The sequence below is a fragment of the Indicator indicator genome, chromosome 29 (genome assembly GCF_027791375.1).
Source record: "Indicator indicator isolate 239-I01 chromosome 29, UM_Iind_1.1, whole genome shotgun sequence".
NCBI lineage: Eukaryota > Metazoa > Chordata > Aves > Piciformes > Indicatoridae > Indicator > Indicator indicator.
This window is the reverse complement of record NC_072038.1, coordinates 10,290,804-10,314,713: the sequence shown is the minus strand read 5'-3', so window position 1 is coordinate 10,314,713 and position 23,910 is coordinate 10,290,804. Positions and strand designations below refer to the sequence as shown.

The 23,910-nt window shown below is 40.9% G+C and overlaps 1 protein-coding gene across 1 annotated transcript in view; it reads right to left on the bottom strand.

Moving 5' to 3' along the window:
- Positions 1-23,910, bottom strand: part of PRKCA (protein kinase C alpha) — a 149,711-nt gene that overhangs the window by 63,167 nt on the left and 62,634 nt on the right. The gene's annotated exons all lie outside the window — the stretch shown is intronic.

Sequence of the window (23,910 nt, the reverse complement as noted above, 5' to 3'; positions counted from 1 at the left end):
TACACACCCTAGAGCTCTGCATCTCTTTTTCACTTCAGGTTAAGCACTGGAACATACATATTTTTTCTCTCCCTTTCCTTTCCCTTTCCTTGTTTCCTTTTCCTTTTCCCTTTCCCCTTCCCTTGAAAAATGCTTTCAAGAAATCATAGCCAGGATTATATCATGGCAGACAGTAAGGCAGAGAGTCCTTGAATGGTCTTTTACATTGTATAACCCACTGAAACACTATTTATTTATGCCTTGAACAGATGTTTTTCCATATGTCTAAATAACCCTTCTTCAGAAGAGGAATTCAAGCACATTGCATTCTGCAGACCAAGGAATGCAGAGGAATTAGACTCGTTAGTATTTATAGACCATTTGGTATCTTTCCTCTAGCAACATCACCATCTTCTCTTTTGAAAAAGTCACTGATCCTACTCCTCTGAGTAAGGTAAAATCAGCTATAAAAAGGCAGCAAAGACTGAATGTTCAAGCTGCTGTGGTGAAAGCTTTGCTACTCAAATCCTGACCTTACAATGGAAGACATTGCAGCTAAGCTGCCTGATCCATGACATTTTTCCACAGCAGTGCAGCAGTTATTATTTGTTATCTGATCAAAAACAATACTGAAACTTGAAGAAAACATTATTGGCACATCACAAACCTCTGAAGGAAAGACAGGCTTTTAGCACAGACCCTGGATTCTCCAACACTTGGCAAGCACTTAGTTGTGATGCTACTATCTGGGGAGGAAAGTCCTTCATTGTTACCACAGTTGAGAGCACACTTAGACTGCAAATAAGAACTGACACAAATCTTCTGTCCCTTGGGCTGAATTTGACCCTTTGAGGTTTGCTAATCAAAAATCTGAATACAATGAGGACTGCTGTAATCACATTAGGAGAAGGGCAGCTCCGGTGCTTGAAGCCCTGAAAGAAGGAGTTCCTCAGGGCTGCCATCTCAGCTTTGCTCCCAAGGCTAAATGAGTCTCGACTGCTTTCCAGCATCAGGAAAAGTCCTTACAGCATTTAGCAATTGATAACAATAAAATCTATAAATATTTAATATCTGGCAATTAACTCTGCACTGCTCAAAGCAAAAAAAAAAAAAATTATGGCAATACAGAAAGGCCTCAGCAAACCATTAACACTGCAGCATCATCTCCTAGATGGACATTTTGAGAATGTTCACCCTGTGAATGTTCCATGGACAGAATTTTCAGTAATAAGCATTTTTCCTTCTCCTCCTCTAATAAGAGAGTTTTTCGTAAGGCTGCTGATGACAAAGGAGCTTCCCAAATGACACTGAAGGCTTTCTGCTTGGAAGAAAGCCTGCATAGAAACGTTCTGCTGGCACAGTGCTTCCTACATGAAGACCAGTTTAGCCCCTTTAATTCCAGAAATCACTTGTGGGTAAGAAGCCACAGTGAGGCTTCCCCAGTGAAGCCTCTGACTGGAAATTTCCCAGCTGTGTATACCTACAATAGACACTGTGAACCTCTATAAATACTGTCCACTGGTGACATAAACTATCAAACCAAGGCCAAACCTTCAAACCAGCCTGGTCTAGACCACCAACTGTAACAGTTCTTGGAGTTACAGGTGAGGTAAGACTCTTCTGCACACATTTTTCATTCCTCCTTTTCTTTGGCACGAAGGCTCGCAGGCAGTGCAAATTGATGCTGTCCTGAATATTGCTATACAAGCCATCCATCATTGTTAAAGTTCATCCTCTTGAGCATTACCAGGTGCATTTGACACAGAAAATTTACATCCAAGAGCAACAGACAAAAAATAAAGAGTGAAGAATAAAGGAACAGATTAAAAAACCAATATTCTGGTAACAGGAGAAAAAGTTGTGCCATTTAGCTACAGCATTCAGTCATCCACACCATACTGGGAGTCCCTGCCATGAATACACCTGTAATTAATTGGCTAGCATGAGGCAAGTCAGGTTGGACACTTGTCTGCTTGTTGCATCATGTACCACTTTGATACAGTTTTTAGCTGGGAGCCTGCCAGACTGACGCAACTACAGAGGAAATAAAAACATTGGAAAGACCTTAAGTTGTATTCATTAAAGGTATCACAGAGCGGGCATCTATGAAAACTGCTTGCATATATAGCAGCCAAAAAAGTGCATTTTTTCCTTATCTGCAAATTAATGCCATGCTTTGAAAGAACAAAACAAACTGGTCCTGCCCTGTAGTCCCAGTACCTACATGGACGTAGGCGTTTTCTAGCTAAGCCTTTGTAAGCCTGCATCAAAACCAGTTATTAAAATTAATCCCAGGAGTAAATGGAATTGCACAACATTAATCCTGCTGAAAGAAAAATCTGATATGGTAAACATGTAGAAGACTGGCACCAGAAACAAAAAAAAAAAAACCCCAGCAAACCAAACCAATCAAACAAACAAAAAAACCCAACCCACAAATCAACTGTGAAAAGAAGTTTTGCTAGCACTGGTCAAGTGATGGCCCTGTAGCATCACAGGAAAATTCATGCTGTGAATAAAAATGTACATCATTCCTTCTAGGAAGGCCACATTGGCAACAAATTAGACATTCAGAGCCCATCAAGAAGAAGCTGGAGCAAATTCAAGGTGGTTTTTTTTTGAGTCTAAGATAAAATAAACCACAAAAAACAGGGAGAAAAATCCTCCTGTAACAGACTACCCCAAGTACAAAACATGGGAAAAGTTCAATGCAAAGCAAATATTTATAAATTGGCAGCCAGAAGTTACATGATGTCTCCAAGAGTCCTTAAGAAAACTCACTTCATCACAGCAAAGCCCTCCTCCCCACTAAAGGAAACAAACAGAAGGAAACAATAGATGTCCTCCAGCTGAACTTTCACGTTTAAAAGAAAACAAATGGTTTCAGATAACCCTTTTACAACACATAATCGAAGTTCTTAGATGGCAACATAATGCAATTAGCTTGAAGTTGCTTAATGACTAACATAAAGTTACATCCTCAGGGAAAAAGATATGTTTCATGCATTGTCCTTTATTGGGCCTTTGATTCCAGAGGAGGGCCACAAAGATGATCCAAGGGTTGGAACACCTCTGCTATGAGGATAGGCTGAGGGAGCTGGGGGTGTTCAGCCTAGGTAAGACTCCAGGGGGACCTTAGAGCTGCCTTCCAATACCTGAAGGGGTCCTACAGGAAGGCTGGAGAGGGACTTTTCAGAAGAGTGTCTAGAGACAGGACAAGGGGCAATGATTTTAAAGTGAGAGAGAGTAGGGTTAGATTGGATGTTAGGAAGAAGGTCTTTAGTAGGATGGTGGTGGGACTCTGGAATAGGCCAGGAAGGTTGTGGATGCCTCTTCCCTGGGGGTGTTCAAAGCCAGGCTAGATGAGGTCTTGAGCATCTGAGTCTAGTTGAGAGGTGACCCTGCCCATGGTGGGGAGGTTGGAGTAGATGATCTCTAAGGTCCCTTCCAGCCTAAGCCATTTAATGATTCTATGATCTTAACTTCTTCCCCATATTCTGGACAGTCATGTTCAGTCAAGATCATGTCCAAACGCTAATTACAGTTAGATTTTAGTTAGAACACTCTGGGTTGTTCTTTCATGAGGCCCATGGCCAGCTCTCACACCTTGTACCAGGCACAATGGGTAACGACAAAGCACTTGATTGCTAGAGCAGACTCAGCCTTTGCAGGTGCTTTTGTAATCTGACCTCTTTTTGAAGCCAAAACTGGTAGCTGTCTTTGCATCAACCACCCTTCAGATTAATTCCAGAGAAACAAATTGTGTGGGCAGTAACCTACAGAAGGGCAAACAGGCAGCAAGCAGCGCACTTCATAAACAGCTCTTCTGCCCCACGGATAATCCTGGAGTCCAGCTGCACTGCAGTGCTGGCGCTGCTGAGAATGAACTGTTTAACTGTTTTCTGCAAGTCAGCTGAGGACTGAAAGCCACTCTTTGGAGACCTGATTAAAGAATCACAGAATGTTAGGGGTTGGAAGGGACCTCGAAGGATCATTTAGTCCAACCCCCTTGCCAGAGCAGGACCGGTCAGAGCAGGTCACGCAGGAAGTTACCCAACAACTTGTTACATCCTTTGATTACAAGGAAATTGTAAGAAAGACAAGGCACAAAGGAGATGAGGTCCATGCAATGAAAAGTTCTTTCTAATTTACCTGAGAGCAGAAATGCCAGCCACAGGCACTGCTGCCTACTTCATCACTTGTGCTGTCACTGAGAGCAGCCTCTGACAGTACCTATGTGTGCATGGGAGGGCGCAAGGCCAAAGAGTCTGACCATCTTATTCTGACATGCAATCAAAGCAAAACTGAATTCAATTCCCAAACTAGGAACACTGTCTTGTACCTGTGCCAATTACTTTATTGTCATGCATAAGACTCTGCCCCCAGCTGACATGCAGCATTGCAACAAGGCTTCGATTTCACATTAAATAAGCTGCCCCCAGGTCACTATGAGCAGGGTGAAAAAAATCCAAACCACAAAAAAAACCCAAAACTGATCATGACTGACTGAATCTGGCATAGAGATCTATAAAAATACAGCCTCTAAGAAAAACATAATTGAAAACTAGAAATAATATTTGCTCAAGCTCAACCCAATATATAGTTTCATTATAAAATACCAGAAAAAGTCAAATTAGACTTGTAGCAGAATATAACACAGGGTTACAAGGTAAAAAAAAGTAATAATGATGTGTTAAGCACTTACAAAATCATATTATCTTCCCTAAAATAAACACAGTTTTTAAAGTGGCTAAACCAAATATGCCTCTACTAACCTCTGGTAGTCCCAGATTCCCCCCACTGCTTCACATTCATTCACTGCTTTCCATCCCTGCCCACAGTTTCTGCCATTACCTATGTGCTTGCCTCGTCAATCACAGTATTAAAGGCTGGCACCTCTCTACTTACATTCATCACTTTTCCATTTTCTTTCTGCACTTAGCATCATTAATTTATCGAGGCTCATTCCATTCGACTCCCACGGCTACTTCAAGCATGACAGAGCAAGGCCTTGCTTTATTATTTTTATTTTTTACATATTTCATGCCGGGCACCACAAACGAGGCTACACTGCAGCAGCAATCCCAACATTAAAAGGAAAGCTTTTATCACAGCTTAATAAAAGTTTAAGTACACAAAGGATAAACACAGCTCTGCATTCACACAGCAGCTTTATTTCTAATGCAGCAACAGCAGCCAAAACAACCAGACCCCCTCTCCACATACAGAGGCAGGCACGTCCCTCTGCTGTATCATCTGTTAAGCTATAGTAAAGCATCTAGAGAGAGGTTTTATCATCACAGTAATAATATTCTTATCAAAAAGTTTTTCTGATATAAATTCTGGGCGTTTCAAGCAGCTGATGCTGCCGAGATTAATCTCCCTACAGAAAACAGCACGACTCAGCTCAGCACAATTCGTTTAACTTATTAGCTAACGCCAGACCCAGTGGAAGCCTTTCTTAGTCATCTGGGCAGTTTCAAAGGTCACAGCAAACCTGGTTTTTGACATGCCACGTCAGATTCTCTCAGCAGAAGCTGTACCAGTGCAGCTGGAGGTTTTCTGAAGATTTTTCCAAGTAGCTGCTGTTCTAATCCCACACACACCCCCCCCCAAAAAAAAAAACAAACCCAAAAATAAAGGTCTTCCATCTTCTTATTTTTTTTTTTTTTCAATCAATAACAAAAGAATTGTATTTGGAAGGCACTGAACTATTGAGAATACATTATGCACCTGGCAGTCCTGTCTACCAGCAAACTAGTAAACACCTACAACTAGAAGAAAGAGAAGAGGAAGGATCATGCCAGCTTTGATCAAACCTGACACTCATCTGTGCAACTAAGACCACTGAGTCACTCATTTCACAGACTAAATGCAGGTATCATTAGTCAGATTTTCTCTCCTGTCATCATCACTGCATTTTAGATAACAAGAGAAAAAAAAAAACCCAGCTGGAGTCTCAGCCAACAAATCACTGCAAGAAGAGCAGTTCTCAAATGCTGCCTAAGGCAATCTCCATGATGCAGAGATAGTGACTTAAAGTCCAGCAGCTCTGCCCTTGTTTTCTGCTGTTATATATGAGATGGTCACATCTCTGCAGTCCATCTTCTGGTCAGTGTTTCAGATGTATCCCTTTCATCTGTGCTCATGATCCACAGATGGTGACAGAGGCTAATAAAGTATAGATTTCAAAGGGCCTTTATCCAATCACTTAGCCTCTCATTCCTCCTTTAATTACCAGCTACTCTGTCAATATATACACCACTTATGTAGGACTTCTGCTCCAGATGCAGCTCAACCTTTTCATTGACGTGGACATTTATAGCTTCTTTTCAGTCTGCCAATGAATAGTCAGGATCCTACATAGGATATTTGATGGAGTAAACTGGGAAGAGTTAAGAAAGCAGATCACCTGCTGAGCCAGTAAAGTATGCAAAGCTTTGATTTTACAGTACAGAGAATAAGCAATCCACTTTAAATTGTAAATCCACAACTGTAAATCCAAAGCAATCCACATGCTAATTGAAAAACTATTAGCCCCCAAAATCATAGAGTCAAATCCATAAAATAAAATCATAGAATCATAGAATGCTTTGGGTTGGAAGGGACCTTGAAGATCATCTAATTCCAATCCCACAGGCAGGCCGTCAATACATTGTGTGTTTAGTGAGGCATACCCTTGTGCTCTACCCACATCCTTTAGGACATCTAGTGCTGATTCACTTGAAAAAGCAATAAACAGCAGGTAAAAATGACATGTCCTTGGGTCCCCTTTGGATTAAAAATCATCTGAGCTGTGCTCAGAATAAAGTTGCAACTTCCACCCCTGCAGATGACAGCAGGACCTCTCATCAATGCCACGCTGCATCCACCCCTCAATGTCCCCACTCTTGCCCCAGCCCCAAAACCTCAATGAGGCAAATGGGCAGTTTTGTCCTGGGCTCTCCACCAGCCTCATCATCCAGCAAGCAAAGCAGCTTTGTATGGCTAGTACAGAAACTTGAACCAGAGGAAGGGGGAAGACTGATTTATGCCTGTTTGTCTTTGAGATTCACTCAAGACTTTCCCTCAGAAAATGACATAGCATTAATGTAATACAAAGAGCAGTTTATTCTCAGCCTGCCTCTGTACTAAGCAATGATATTAAAAACAAGATAGCATTCTCATCTGCCTCATCAAAGACACTGTGAATCAGGTAGGTACTTGTAAAATCAAAGCTAAAGAAAGACATGCTGAATGCACAGACTGAAAAGAATGCCTGGGATTTGAATACAGAACATTTCTTAACGAAGAGTTGGAGTTTAAAAACCTCCTCTCCAGAGGATAATGTCTACAATTCTAACTGTCTTTACATAAACTGCAGGCTAAGAATGAACAACAGCAAAAGCCGTGCAGGAAAAACACTACAGGAAAGTATTAATTAGTCTACTATTAAAAAAAAAAAAAAAAGGGAAGATTTAATGTTAAATCTTTCCCCTAAAGCTTTCTATAATGCTCCTTAATTAAACATGTATTTGTGTTCAGAAATTACTGACTCAGCTATCATGTCCCCAGCATCATGAAGGGGACTGTTCAGAAGAAGTAGTCAATCCAATAAAATGGGACTTTACTTTTGTAACTGCAGGTTAAAATGACAAAATCCACTTATAAATGTTCCTCTTATCTCAGAGAGGGGCAGATCCATCCAGAGGCACTGAATGCATTAGAACTGCTAGGGGAAAAAATATGACAAAGGAATAAAGAACGAGGGGGAAAAAACGAGACTGAAATTAAAGCAGGAAAATTGGAGATGCGTTAATGGAACACTGTGAGGAGTGGAGTGGGAAGAGAAGGTTCCTGAGCTCTCTGTGCTGTGCTATAGGGGACATGCCACACATCCAGTGAATGCTCTGGGCTTGGATCAGACAAACTCAGCAACAGAGTCACTAAACTTCATTTTTAGTGTATGCCAAGCCCACAGCAGAGTCTAACACATACTCAGCCTGCAGGTGGCTGTTCTGTGGATCCTCTGGAACCCCAGGCTGATGGCACCTTCCACACTCACATGGGACAACCTCTGTTCCTCACTGCTGTCCTGCTCTCCCAGTGCTATCTGAGCTGTGTGGGCTGTGGGGAAAAAGGGTCTCAAAGGTATTTCCTCTGGGTTTTTAACATTTGGAAATAACCCCTGGTACAAATGTCTGCAATGAGAAGGCTCAATCAGACTGGAACAGTGATTAGCGCAAGCACATAGAACAAGTTAAAAAACTCACCACCCAGCCCTCTATTTCTACAAACCATGCTCTAACCAGTGGAAAAAACAACTTTCCCGTGAAGAACTGGGTGCCACATGAATTTGAAATCAGGATGCTGACAATGAGATATTCCCATTGTTGGGGCCTTCTGAATCCTCAAGCACAGACATCTGCTCCCAGTCTCTGGGGGTTTGAATTATTTTTAAACTCTGAACACTTAGTACCACATCCAGTTTCACAGCTGGGTTATTTTAAGTAGGCAAAAAACCTCGTTGGACTATAACTTTCTTATTTTGAGACATTTTAGCTTGAAGTTATTAATCTGTCCCCTGAGAATTCAGAACATCTTAGAAGACTGGCTTTAAATATTCAATATCTTTCAAAGATTCAATTTTCTCACATGGTCTTAAAAAAAATGCCTGAAATGTCACCCTGTAATAACTCAAACGGAGCCTTGACTAAGGGAGGGATTTGGTTTCTTCTTGATTAGAAAACTTACTCTGCCCTTTCCCATCTCCTCTAAAAGGAAAGCTCCATCCTCATAAACATTTCCTGAGAATGAGAAGCCAGTACCATTTCTTTTCACTGTGCTGTATGCAGGCAGAGAGCTGCAGACACAAGCTGTGCAGTACAGGGCAGGTCTAGAACAAATCTGAGGTCAGGAGAATGGGAACTGGGTCCCATTCTGCATGACCCAGGCAGAACTCATCTCCTCTGTGTCTCTTTACCAATTTGTAAAGCACCTGTGTCAAGAGGCACTTGCCTTGCAGGCTCGTGGAGAGATGATGATTGCAGAGTGCCTGGGAGGCTTGTGAGAGGTGCTGGGAGAATCAGTATCATTCTGACACCTATTCCTTGCTGTGCTGTGCCTCCTGATGCTGGGGAATTCCTCAGCATGGAATTAGACAAGTGAATTTCTAACTGGTGGGACAACAGTCAGGAGACAGGAGCTGTCAGATGAGTTAAATGGTGCAACATGGTTTAAGTCAGAAAGGAAGAGCTGCAGGGTGGACTAAATGCCCTGACAAGCCAAGTGCAGTTTCCTTAGAAAATCAGCCTCAAAAGTGGAAAACCAGCAGGTAGCAGTAAGAAGCATCCAACAAAACATCTGCTAATATTAAAAGCCTGCTTTTGCATTTGCTGCTGTTTCATTACTGACTTGATGATTGTTTCTAGGTTCTTAATGAATTCAAACTCAATTTACTCACAGTAACATCCAGCTTTAGTAAATTTTCATCTTATGTATTGACAATGAAATTAAATTTTCTTCTTTATTGCAGGATGATGAATTTTATAGCTAAATCTCAAACTTCAATTCAAAGTACTTAATAGATACTCCATCAGCCTTCACTGAATCACCCAAAGAGCCAGCAAAAATTACTACTTGTCTTCCCTGTTGTTCTGTATCACAAACAAATAAACATTTTTCTTTTCTGCAGAATAATCTGATTTCTTTTTAAACATCACTAAATATGTTTTAAAGACAATGGTGGAACAATGTTACACCGTCACAGCATCTCAGGATGTAATCACAGAGGATATTCTGGATGCAGGAGGTTTATGCAAGGTCAGGACAGTGAAATATCCCAAAGGAAATCCCAACAAGAAGCTCAGTTCACAAGGTGCTTTAGCTTCAGGCATGCTGATGTTGGCAGTTGTTTACACTAAATTAATCTGGAAAATAAAACCAGCTTGTGTTTTTCACTCTCCACTCCATTTTTTTTAAAACCAGCTCTCCTGCACTAATTATGAACAAAATAATCAGCAGAATGTCAGAAAATTCACTGTCATTGACCAGAACAGCAACATGCTCCAGTCCCCACTCTAATAAAGGAAGCCTACAAGGGAACTCAGAAGGCCACTAAAAAACTCCCAACAATTAGCTAGGCAAAATGATTTATCATCTGAAGGAAAGGTGTTTGATTGCTCAAAACTACTGTCAGTTAGTTAATGAAGATATTTTGGCAGCCTCTTCTGCAGGGGTTTCTTCCAGTGAGAAATGAAACAGCATCTGCATGCATAGAGAAGGGAAAATCCTGGCTTTCTATTAAAGATGAGATTCTGATCAGCCATTTAATAGGAGAGTAAGGGCTCAAAACAGTTATAAAAGGCTAAACTGTTGTGTTAAAAGCATAATTACTGCAAGACACACTGAAGTGAATGTAAGGAAAATGCCACTATCAGTGTCCAGTCAGCAAATGCCTTTAAGAATAGCAGAATCATAATGATACTTTTATCTTCTTACAGAGAAGAACTGCTACACACAACTGCCACTGACAGTGGGGACAGGATATAAAAACTTAACAGCAGTTCTGCTTTCTGTTCAAGAAGAGGTGCCCAGAAATCTCTTCAATAAGCTTAAAATGTAATCAGCCACCTTTAAAGCACAGATCTAACAGAATAATTCAATGCTATTAATTCTCATTTGAAAACTTACATAGGAAATGAAAAATAATTAAAGATTGTTCACATCCCCTCATTTTACACATTAAATATGGAACATCTGTCAAGTCATGATACATAGAGCACTTCAGCTGCTTCTGCTAGATGAGTACAATACTGTCTCTGTACTAAGATCATCCTTGCTTACTGTCCTGTAGACAACTGGTCCCTTCATAGCTGGTACAAGAGACCCCTGCTTCCCCAAAAAGCTCCCAAGACAAAGTTCTGACCATCAGAAAAACAATAGCAGCAGAGAAAATGATGCCATCAGGATGGACATAGAGCAAACCATGCCAAAATTCCAGCTCCAAAAGTGATGCCAAAGGATGGGAAAAGGGTCAGGGGAGGTTTAGATTGGCTATGAGGAAAAACTGGTGGGTCATTGGAACACGCTGCCCAGGGAGGTGGTGGAGTCACCATCCCTGGAGGTGTTCAGAGAGCATGTAGACATGGCACTTTGGGACATGGCTTAGTAGCCATGTTGGGGTTTGGTTGATGGTTGGACTTGATGATCATAGAGATCTTTTCCAACCTTCATGATTCTGCACTGGCATCCCAGCTCTGAGGTAACTATTAGCAGGAGCTGCTTGTGTTGCAATGTGGTTGCGATTCCTATTTGCACCTGATGCAACCTCCCAGGGCTTTACTTTGTTTTTACATTTCTAAAGTGGCAAGGCAGACATTTGTGTTTCCTTTCATCTGAGCAGATTGGCCTTCTTTCCTCTAACTTTCTTCAGGCAGACAGTAAGCATTGTCTCACGAGATGACAAGTTATCTTGAAGGGACTGCACGGACTAATAACGTGCTTTGGAGAGTATTAAGGAGGTCAATCTGTCCAATTCATTTTAATTGAACTAGACACAGATGGTATATGACTTAGTTTAATTAGGCTGTAGATAAAGAAGATCCCAACATAAGGCATGCCAGTCAAGGATAAATCATTAAATAGCAGCATATACTTGAAACTACACGAGGCCAAAAAAACTTGCTGTGCAACTGAGAACATTCTGGGTGTTAGGAGGAAATTCTTCACAGAAAGAGTGATTGGCTGTTGCAGTGGGCTGCCTGGGGAAGTGATGGAGTCACCATCCCTGGAAGTGTTTTAAAAGAGACTGGATGAGGCACTTAGTGCCATGATTTAGTTGGTTAGATGGTGTTGGGTGATAGGTTGGACTTGATGATCTCGAAGTTCTTTTCCAACCTGAGTTTTCTTTTTTTTTTTTCAATCACAATGCATAAAATATATAAAACAGATTTTTATTCAATCACAATGACTGTGACCGAGGTAGTCATCAACAGAGATCACAGTGCTCACAAAAATCTGCCAGAGACATCCACCTGCAAAAGAATTTCCTCTTGGAGTCTCCTAAACTAGAAGAGCAGGAGAACACCACACACCTACAGCATCATTTCACATTGCATTGCCTACTAAATGAACTATACTTTTTTTTTATCTGATTGCAGAGGCATCACTCAACACCATCATTCAGCAGCACAATGTGTTCATTCCTCCATCACCACAGCCAAAGGGATTTCTGCTCATGACTTTGTGGAAGAGGCACTGAAGACTTCTGCACAGTCGACATTTTCCTAAGCACTCTGAAGAGATGCAGCACAGCACACCCCGCATCGTCTTTGGTTTTATTAAAGTTGTAATCTTACATACTCTTTATTTTTGGGTTAAAGAAGCAGTTTAAATACCAAGTTTGTAAATCAGGCACAGTTCATTAAGCGCTGAAAAGCCTCCCACTGACTTGGATGCAAATTTTGTACTAATGTTAGAAACGCTGAGAAACCTACTGTTCCCGAGACCTTTTCCTCAATTTATCTTTACCATCACAATTTCCAAAGCAGCATTTTGCATTCAGCACATTTTACAAAACTCAACTGTTAGCTCATTCAATTCAGAGAAACTCATTTTCTCCTGAAAAAGAAGTGATTTCTTAAAACAGCTATGCTGAGCCATGTAACTTGCAGCACTGAGGGCTTTTTCCATCTCGGTATTAGTGTGACTGCAATGCTTTGTTCAACATCCAGGTACCAGAAATAATTTATGGAATATGATGAGAATCATAGAAAGGTTGGGCTTGGAAGGGACCTCCAAAGTCACCTAGTCCAACCCCTGTAGTGAAGAGGGACATCCTCCACTAGATCAGGTTACTCAGAGCCTTGTTGAGCCTGACCTTTAAGATCTCCAAGGATCTTCTCAACTCTAAACTATCTCCCTGGACAAGCTGTTCCAGAGTTCTACCACCCTCACAGTGCAGCACTTGTTCCTAACATCCAACCTACTCTAATTTCAAACCATTGCCCCTCATCCTATCACTGCAGGCTTTTGGAAACAGTCCTTCTGCAGCCTTCTTGTAGCCCCCTTCAGGTACTGGAAGGCCACTCTAAGGTCTCCCTGGAGCCTTCTCTTCTCCTGGCTGAATAACCTCAGCTCCCTCAGCCTGTCCTCACAGGAGATGAGCTCCAACCCCCTGATCATTTTCATGGCCCTCCTCTGGACTTGCTCCACCAGGTCCATGTCCTTCCTGTGTTGAGGGCTCCAGAGCTGGACACAGTACTCCAGGTGAAGTCTCACAGAGCAGAGCGGCAGAATCACCTCTCTCACCCTGCTGGCCATGCTTCTTATGATGCAGCCCAGGATGCCATTGGCCTTCTGGGCTGCAAGTGTACACTGCTGGCTCATGTCCAGATTCTCATCCACTGGCATCCCCAAGTCCTTTACTGCAGGGCTGCTTTCTATCACCTCATCCCCAGCCTGTATTGATAATGAGGAGTGTTCTGACCCTGGTGCAGGACCCTGCACTAGGTTTTGTTGAACCTCATGAGATTGTTCATGCTCAAACAGGCATGCAACTGCATAAGAAAAAGCCAGAGCAAACAGTGGATAACTTGTAATTTTAGACATCATCTAACACAGGGCACCCTCCCAGAGCAGGTGTCTATGATTTATTAGTCTAATTTCCAAAAGCATCGAGTACCTACTTGCAGCTCCTGTTGACTCTGCTGGTGAGCACAAACACTAATGAAGATGTCAAATGAACTACATCTGTGTGTACACATCAGATGGACATGCATGAATGAAGAATCTCACATCCTCTTTACAACAGGGAAAACTTTGCCAAGAGGCCTTAATTACAGCAACATAAAAGCCAGGTCGAAGGTATCTTCATGTGTGACATTCTCAGAGGGTGAAAGAAAAAAATCATCTACTTTGGGAGAAATATGATCTTTAAATGTGAGCATTTTGAACTTCAGGAAATGGTTAATTTTTGGAAGCCTGTATTGATTAAGATGCACTGGTCTTTTATTGCAGTGACTAATAACCCAAATTGTTGGAGTGCAGCCCAAGAGTATTGGCAAAACAAGCAGTAATGAACCTGAGTGGATGGACTAGTGTGACAGGAGCAGCCAGACTGAAAACATAAAATGCAGGGCAGTGACAGCTAATGTGAGAAAAATTAAAATGGCACCTTTCCCCTCATTCATTTACAACCACTTGAAAATAAACTTCTATTACAGCACCATTGCTGGACTATTATGTCTCTAAAGTGACTTAATTTAGCTACAGAATGTCTCTCCTTGATTGGGTGCCTGCAGGAGTTCAGGTGAAGCTTGTGGAGCAGAAGCAGTCTCCTCCTCTGACCCCAGGGCTTTAGTGTTGCCAAATACAAAGCACTAGGAACTGCTTTGATTCAATTTGAGTTGTAAGATCAGTAAACAGCTGTACCTTCTCAAAGAAGAGCAAAGGATTAGTGGGGAATGATAGAACATTTCCTACCCCTCTCATTCTGTAAGGAGCTCCCAGGAAATTTAAAAAAAAAAAAGTGTGTTTCTATTTCTCTTAATTTTACCTCTGTGTGGCCCGTGTCTAAATTAAGCATGTCAAATATAAACCCCTTTGTGTCTGACCGAAGTCTTTCACATTATTTATTGCCAATCCTCTTTATGCAGGAATATTGAACAAAGTCTGTTGATTGCAGAGTTTTTATTTTCATGAATGGTCCAATCATGCTCTTGGCACATGAAGATACAAGTAACAGCTGTTGAACAAAACTCTGAGGGATTACATATTGCTCCTAAAAGTTCATTTGGTCTGGCTTTTGGGGTTTTGGTGGGGGTTTTTTGGGGGGGGGGGGAGGGGGGTGTTCCTGTCTTCTATCTTTTTTTTGCTTCAGCTTCTCCAAAAGCATCTTCCTTCCTCTTTCACCCCTTAGAGGCCAGAGCCATTTGGGAGCTATCAGGATATTGGCAGCAGTGTGCAGCAGAGCAAGTTCAACTCTCCTATTCTAGCTGCCAATATTCCACCAATATTCATTAAATCTCCAGCCTGAGAATTGAAATCCACTTGGTAGAACAAGGCCAAGTAGATGAAACTGAATAAACTTTGAGAACAAGCACATAAATTAAACTCTCTGCTTGTTAGAATTCTAACTTGGTTTAATTAAGTAAAGATCCTTTTAATATGGTAAAAAAGGAATGCTGTTAATGTGTGTTGAGGAATGGGATTTTGGGCTTCAGATTGAACAATACAACATGACTCACTTGCTTGTAAGTAGGTCAACCTGTAGGTACTAATATAGCCCTTGAAAAAGAGTGGATTTTGACTAAAGGAAGGATTTCATAAAGCTGTTTATAAGAAAAGATTGCCAGGTCTTCTTCCTGTTGCATGCCTGGATTCTATGGCTCAAATTACCTTTAATTAAATGCAAAGAATTGGGGATATTCTCAGATTTCATAGAATATATAGAATATTTTTAATAGGTTTCTTCTGAACAGATTGTTGATTTCCACAACACAACAGGTGAATAGATTGAAGAACACTGACCACATGGACTGTCAGCCTGTGATTTACAATTCACACACTTGCAATCAGTCACCAAAAAGAAAATATGATAATAATGAAACAGTTAGCTGATAGGAGAAAGGGCTATTTGCAGACCAAAGATTTATCATTTCCCACCTCAGGATAACTTTCATAAAAAGAATGAAGAGCCTAAGGTTCAGAAAATGCCCCCCCCCCCCCGCCTTTTTTTTTTTTTTAAGAGGAGCTACATAAAAATCATTTTAGAAGTTATATTGTTTATAGCAAGTTTAGATTTGAGGTTCCATTTTTCCATAAAGCCTTCTTAATTAATGTCCCAAAAGTTGATAATTTACTTTTTTCCTATCAGTCCTCCAGTATTTGGGTCTAACCCAAATAGCTACTATAATAACCAGGTTTCCACTAACTCCAGGTTTTTGGTTTTTCTGGTTTTTTTTCCTACAAAGAAACACAAATAGTCAAAGCTATGCATATGCTTTTTATAACTATTTTCACAGAGGCTTTTATCTCCTTTCTGGTCCATTCTCTGCAGGTCTGATGCTCTTGTTGCCATAGAAACAAACCTGAAGGTAGCTTTGTTACGGATTACAATGGTTTTCCCAACACTGACAAATTTCTTTCATGCCTTAGTTCAGCAGGTACCCTTCTCATGGGGACACAAAGAAAAAAACAGGAAATAAATAAATCAATATCTGACTCTTTTATTCTTTTATCTATTAAATTCTCATTACCAGAATTTATTATATGCTTTTGCTTTTAGTTTATGAGCTCAGCCTACAATCACTGGTACTTTAAGTTTCATTAATGACCTGAGCCATGCTACAGTTTGTTTGCAAATGAAAACAAATTATGAAAGGAATCATGAGTGACATAACATTAATTCAACAGAAGCATCAGGATTTGTTGTTTTTTTTCAGTGCAGGTTCAAAATCTGTTTGCATCAAGTTTCATTGGGTGATTATAAAAATCCAGCCAATTATACAAAGGAGGGAATCTTTTGTGACGACGACATCACTTCACACACCTACCCTGAGCTCACTGCCTCTTTGAGGACAAATCTAAGCTCTTCTAAAGCCTGAAGAAAACCCCATTCATTATTTGGATCTCTTAAGAGCTTCAGCCCAATAATGGACAGCAGAAACCAACAGGAAACCAACACAAGACAAAAGCCCCCCCCAGGGGTGAAACTGAACTGTTGTTGTTGATGCAAAGCTACCCAAATGCTTCATCAAGATCAGTTAGATAAACAGCTCGGATGGAAGAGGATGGCAGCTGCTCTTTTGTCAGCCAGGATTCATCTCTACCTCTCCTCTCTGCTTGTCTTCCCTTTCATCTCTCTGTTCCAGGGTCAAAATATCCTTGATAAAAGAAACTTGCTCTCTCCTACAAAGTACAAGTTGTTCTTTTTTAACCCAGTGCCATAGGTGGTTTACTGGAGTTGTGTGACTGATACTGAAAACCTGAAGCTTTCCCAGTTTAACTCAGCACCAAGCAGCAAATTTCTGCCAGGACCCCAAGGAAACAGCTCCCAACAATTCACAGAGAGCTAAGGTATGCTCTCTGGTGACACATTCAGGAATTATTTGTAGTATATGGGATCTACAGTGCTTTTCAAAATTAGCCCACTCATTTTATTCCAAATTAAGATTTCTTCTAATTTTGGTGCAAGAACTGCCACCTCAGAAACAGGCTCTGCTAAAACTGCCTGGCATTCAGCAAGGTTTGCTCAGTGGTCTGGGGTTGTGGATGTTCCTTCTAGTGAATAAGTTCAGTGTGCCATAAGCAGACCTTAAAAATACAATTGTGGGGGTGGAATCTGATAGAAATGTCTATGGCACATATCAAACATGACATCTCATGTAAGAAAGTAGATTATTAGTAAGTCTTAAGCACTCTTCCCCCCTAAATCCCAATGTCATTCCACACAGTTTAAAGACTGACCCAACAAAGTTTTGCACAAGGTAAGTAAAAGAGGACAGGGAAAAAATTAAATTCAACTTAACTGGCACAATTAAATATATTCTTCACAATTGGAGAAAAAAGGGCTGTTGGAAAAACATCAGCTTCAATTTGGGGAATTAGAGAAGGTTTTGGTTGTGAAATTAACAACCAGCATATTGCTTAATCAGTTGTAATTACAACCATGAAAACTGCAGCCCTGTCAACAAGATCTCTTCGTCCTATTGGGAGTAACTTTGCTGCGAGTTCTCCTTTTATAATATCACTGCCTAATTGTTCTCCAGTGCTAACTTATGAAAATCACTGATATTTTTAGATGCAGCATTTATAAAAATTTCCTAACTCTCTCAGCAGAGCTGCCTCTGTTCAACTATTAACCCTTAGGTGCATCATCCACCTCACGCTGTGTACTGCACAGCCAAAGACTAGAAAATAAAAATATACATTCCAATTGTTGGGTTTTTTTCCACGATACAGTTAAACAGCATTTGAAATATCCTGGATTGGGAAAAATAAAATTTATATTCTTTATAAAGCAAAAAGCTTTCAAAACTCCAGAGACCAGTACAAAATGCTAGTTAAACTACACATCCAGTGTGAGATGCAAGCTCCACAGGCTGAGGGCTGAAAGGGCTGCCATGGAAGAGCTGAGCAGATGTGCCTCTGGAGTCACACTCTGTGTGGGCAGTCACCCATCATGGATTTCCTGTAAGTGGGGTGTCTATAAGGAGAGGATTCAGACAGCTCTTTCCAGTGCTGCACTGTAGTTTTTCCATGCATCTTCAGCAGATCAACAAACTAAGAATCAATTCCAGGATTGTGTTGCAGGGCAGAGGGAAGAGGTGGGAATTAAAGTAGTTATGAAAGTTCATGAACCTCTTTCCCTTGTAATTTAGTTCTGTTTTCCTTGAGGATGATTCATTCTACCTTAAAAGCCATTTTAGGTGCAATAAAAGGAGCCTGTGCTTTCCTTTAGGACTATAAGGCATAAATGCTTTCTCAGTAGAGGATGAATGCAAACATCTTCTAGTGCATGAACTGCTTTCAAATAACCTGAGAAGCTGCTTCCAACTCCTGCACTGAAAGCTTTTAGGCGAGCAGTGCCACAAACACCTTTGTAACAGCCAGCTAGGAGCAATTAAAACCCAGCCCCAAAGGAGCACTGAGCTGGCTGAGCAGTAAATAAACTGGGCACGGGCACTGAGCAGTGGGAAACCACCCACAGGCAGGTGAGGAGCAAATTCCTGAACGCAGGCAGTGCCTGCCAACTGCTGATGAACATAAGGTGGAGAGGGTGACATATGGCTGGATTCTGTTTAGTGAGATGGCTGAGAAAATAAGACTTGGATTCTGAAGAATCTGGTAAGAGGAGAGGAAAGTCAAGGGACGTAAAATGCTGCTCCAGTTTAAGAGCACATGAGGTAGGAAGCTGAGGCACATCCTCCCTACCATACACACGAACCTCCTTCAGATGCCTGCTGAATATGAACAGCATATACACTCAATATATACAGGGTCCTTTGGGGCAGATTTCCTTCTTCGATTTCTCTCCCTTCCATTAAAAGAAGTCTTACCTCAGGACTGATCCTGTTCAAATTAAAACTTCATTGTCAATATATCCAAACACCCACATTTCCTCATGAGCCACTCTAGCTGTGCAGAGCACCAGTTAAAAACAAGGTGGGGGGGAGATTAGAGAAGTTATGTAAGGAAGTTTTCCCTGCAATTAATGTTTAGGGCTGAGAAGTCAAACCATAAGCATGAAACCTTTCATTCTCCACACATCACTTCAAACACTCTGCAGAGATTCAGAAATCAAAGGAATCACAAGAAATAAAATACTTATTTTTTGAAATAAAAAGATCCTTGCTCTCCTGTCAAATGTCTTTATTGCATTGACTCTCTGATTTTGTTTATTTTGGTAATTTAGGATTAGCTTTTTGGGCAGAGTGGAATAGTAACAGAAGAAGGAAGATCATATTTTGACAAAAGTTATGCTTGCATTGGAATTGGTTTCTAATCAGGGTATTACCTACTGTGCCCATCTAATAATGCCTATTGCAAACAAAGCTATTGTGACTTAATGAGAAAACACAGGCAGATGAGCACATCTTGATTTGTAAACAGAGGGGGCTTTTTATTTTCTTTGCTTAGGGCATACAACGAAAAACTTCATAAATTTATTGCATCAGAGCTACTTAAGAATCACTTGAAAAAAATTTCAAACAGGCTTCTCTTTCAGAGAGCAGCTTTGCTCGTCTGGCAAGTGGCAAACTGGATCTTGCCAGATCTTCCTGCCTTTCTCTATCTTTTGTGATGAGGTGAGGAGATTCTTCATTTAATTTTTTTTAGGAGAGGATTATCTATTATCCATGATTCAGATTAGCTTAATAAAATCCTGGTTTTATGGCTGGACTCAATCTTAAAGGTCTTTTCCAACGTAAAGAAGTCTATGATTCTGTGATATTATCCACGAGTGATGCTTGTTTGTTGCTCAGGTCACTCATGATGTCAAACACAGATTATAGTTGTTGTGCTGTGGGGTTTTTTTTCATTCTAAACACAACCAAATGGTTAACAGCAAATCAGACATGTCCTGCTGCTGCACTTCATTACCCCTGGAAAAAGACTGCAAAGCTTTCTGATTAAAATTCCTTTCTAACTAGTTCCTACACTAAGTCTTAATACCATGCTTCCAGCTACTGCCTTTTCATAAGGGTATTTTTATTTGGTTTGGGGTTTTGGTTTTTTTTTGGGGGGGTGGGGGGTATTTGTTATTTTAATTCCCAAGACCAGTAAGCAACTATCTTTTTTTCCACTCTAAAACCAGCCTCCTACATGTGAACAGTCTGGCAGCATAATTAAAGGTCAGTAGGGAAAATAAATAAATAAATTTACAAGAAGGAGGAGGGAAAAAAAAGAAGAGGAATATTTCAGCACTATCTGGAACAGAAAAAGAAATTAGGTCAAGACAACTAACCCCTCCAGAACAGCCCCATTGTATTAATACGTTCCTGCTTAGTAGAGAAGTGTGATAGAAGGCAGAAGATCCTTCACATTATCTGCATCACAAGCACAGGTATCAAGCTGAAGAGCATAATGCTGCAGTGAAGGTGGACCATAGACACTGCCCCAAGCCTAAGGCTGAACCCAACCCCACTGCTGTCACACTGCAAATAATCATACAAATGGCAAATTCCCTCTGGTCTCCCAGCATATGAATTTTTGCAGGGAACTGCTGCAGCCAAAACATGTTACAAACGGTTTGTAATCAACTACATGACAGAAATCTCCCTGTACACTGTTTTATTTTTGAAGTAGTTCAATTTTCACTCCCAAAAGAGCATTTTAAGGATATCTACTTCAACCCTGCCCTTCAGCCACATGTACACATTTAGCTTTCACGGAAGTCAGAGGGAAGTTTCTAAAAATGATGGGTTCTCTCTCCTTTGGAGTGTTCCTAAGTGACTAATAAAGCCACTGCTGAGACATTCTGCTGTCCCTGGAGGCAGGGAGCACAGAGGCTGCACTAGCTTGCCTCCAGACAAATCTACAAATGAGTCCCTGCCATCGTGTGCCAGATACCTCTGGCCTCAGCAGGGATGTCTGTGAACACCTACCTGCAGGAGCTGCCTGCAGGAAATGCCTCCCTGGGCTTCTAAAGGCAGGTTTGCTCCTGGGTGGGAAATGTTTTGTAGCTCAAAACGTTTCGCATTTCAGCCTTGAGTGTCACCCATTGCAGGGCACCCAGCTGACTTAGACCTCAGATTCTCCTCCTGAACTGCAACAGTTTTAGCTGACAATTGTTCTAATGATGCATTCGTGAGGATTGCCTCGTTTAGGCTGAAAGTAGAGTGCATGATAATGTAAAAGTATTGTTCTAAAATGTAATAAATACCATTACAGTGTATAATTACGATCATGTATAATTATTACTCCGGGAAATGTCATTTCATTAATGACAATATTACTTTTACAGTGATTGGAAAGGCCACACCATGCAAAGACACTGCAGAATCTGAGCATGCAAATTAATTGTGCACCTGCACAAAAGAACTTAGGAAAGGGCTTTTTAATACTTAAAAATCTGCTAAATATTATGATAAGCTTTACAGCACACCACATTTCAAAATGGGGCTTGGCCTGAGATAGGAATAATTTACTGAATTGTAAAAGGGCAGATGTTAGAGTCAAACATTTCACTAAATTAAAGTGCAACATTCTGCAATCCTCTGTGTAATAGCAGCCACTAATGTAGCACAATTTTAATAAAATGAATTTATTTTCTGTTTGCTTTTAATCTTCAAAGTGGTTTTGAGATATTGTCTTTGTGTAAATATTGAAAATGATCATTTGGTAACCCAAAATATTAAAACAAGGCATTAGAGCTGATTTATTTAGTCACTGAGGCAAAAAAAAAAAAAAAGAAAAAAAAATCAGGAAATGCAGGCAGTAATATTAAAGACTATTAACAACCTGCCATAGAACAGATTCTGTGACTGTGAAGAGAGTCAATAAAATCAAATAGTCTCAACACAAAAATTGTTTCCTCATTTATGAGCTTTAGAAGAAAAGCCCTGAAGAACCCACAGTTTAGTAAAAATAACCAAGAACATCTTCAAGAGTCAACTCATCCATTATAGAGACAGAAGACCTCATAGAGTCACCATTAAATTGTCAACCAACAATAATTTTCATTAACATCTCCTAGCACAACTAAGCACTAAGTTAAAACTAGACTGAACTGCTTTATTCTACTTGTGGCTTTAGGACTGACCAAAGCAAGTGAGCAATGTACTGCTCATAGGTGTGGACTATATTTAAAGATCCAGTAATTCAGCAGATATTCCTTAGCTGATCAGACTGTTGCTGAAATTCTGGCCCCCTTGATGCTCAGCAGTTATTTTGTCACTGACACCCAGGAAGCTGCATTCCGCCCAGCCTGAGTGCTGCCAAAACAGCCACAGACAATACACATTGGGGTGAATCTGGCACTGCCATGTACCTTGGTTCAGACCTGCTCTTGGGGGACCTTAGCTTGGTAAGAACAAGCACTTGCCTAATATTTTGCCTAATAAACTGGAGGTAAGAGTTTCCAGGAGATCAGTTCCTGTGCCCAATACAGAAGGTGAGTGGAGAACTACAGAATGCAGAGAATCACCCAAATGCCATCCACTAGGATGCAAATGGATTGACTACACCTAAAGCCATCTGGGACTCCAGCAAATAGTAGTAGCTATGGCTAGGTGTTACCACCTGCATTCTGCATGGTAGTTTATTGATGAGAACACTCACCCAGACAGGGATAGACCTGGATTTCAGCCTCCCCGGAGCTCAAGGCACTTCAAATTCCAAAAGCGTGCTCTAATTGTTACACTACCTTAAAAGAGCCAACCTCCACACTCCAAAGTATTCAAGAACTCTGGAAGCGATCATCTCCATCAGCTGAACAGGAGAAGCTGAACAGGATAACTACACTCCAGTCAGGAGCATCCTTCCTAGGTACTTGGAGTTAGATTATGTGAAATGTTTTAAAACTAAACTGCTCTTCAGCACTTCCTTGTACTTTCATTTAAAAGTAAGAAAACTTTTTAACATCTCAAGTTTTCCAAACCCCCTACTGGCTCCTGCCCATATATTGTGTCTTGATCTCATGGCTGGCATACTAAACCAATTCAAGCTCATTAAAACCTAGAAAGAAAAGTCTTCTGGTGCATTTCATCAGAAGGGATAATAGCCTACAATCTAGAGCATGAATATGTTATAAGAAACAAAACAGAGCTGTTCAGACAAAGAACACTTGGAATGTATTGTTCCCATAAGCAGATGTTAAATTACTTCACTGTAAAGCACAATTTATAAAACCCAAAGAAATGTTATTTTTATGTGAACAAACAAGATTAGTTTATTATTTCAGCAGGGTGACACCAAGTTCTTGTACACATCTCACCATGCAAGCAGATGTGGTGAAAGCAAAAGCTGGTGGTTGTTGACCAAAAATGCTATGCCAAGAATTGTTTCAGAAACTTATCTCAGAGAAGCCAATTGAACTGTCACCTAATACACAGAGATTCATGGAATGGTTTAGGTTGGAAAGGACCTTAAAGATCATCCAGTTCCAATGCCCTGCCATGGACAGGGACACCTTTTACCAGTCCAGGTTGCTCAGTGCCTCATCCAACCTGGCCTTGAACGCATCCAGAGAGAGGACATCCACCACGTCCCTGGACAAACTGTTCCAGTGTCTCACCATCCTCACTGGAAAGAACTTCTTCCTAATCTCCAGTCTAAATCTGCCCTCCTCAAGCTTCAATCCATTCCCTCTTGCCCTGTCACTACAAGCCCTTGTAAGAAGTCCCTTCCTGGTTTTCTTGGAGCCCCACTTCAGGTACTGGAAGTCTGCTCCAAGGTCTCCTCAGAGCCTTCTCATCTCCAGGCTGAACAGCCCCAGCTCTCTCAGCCTGT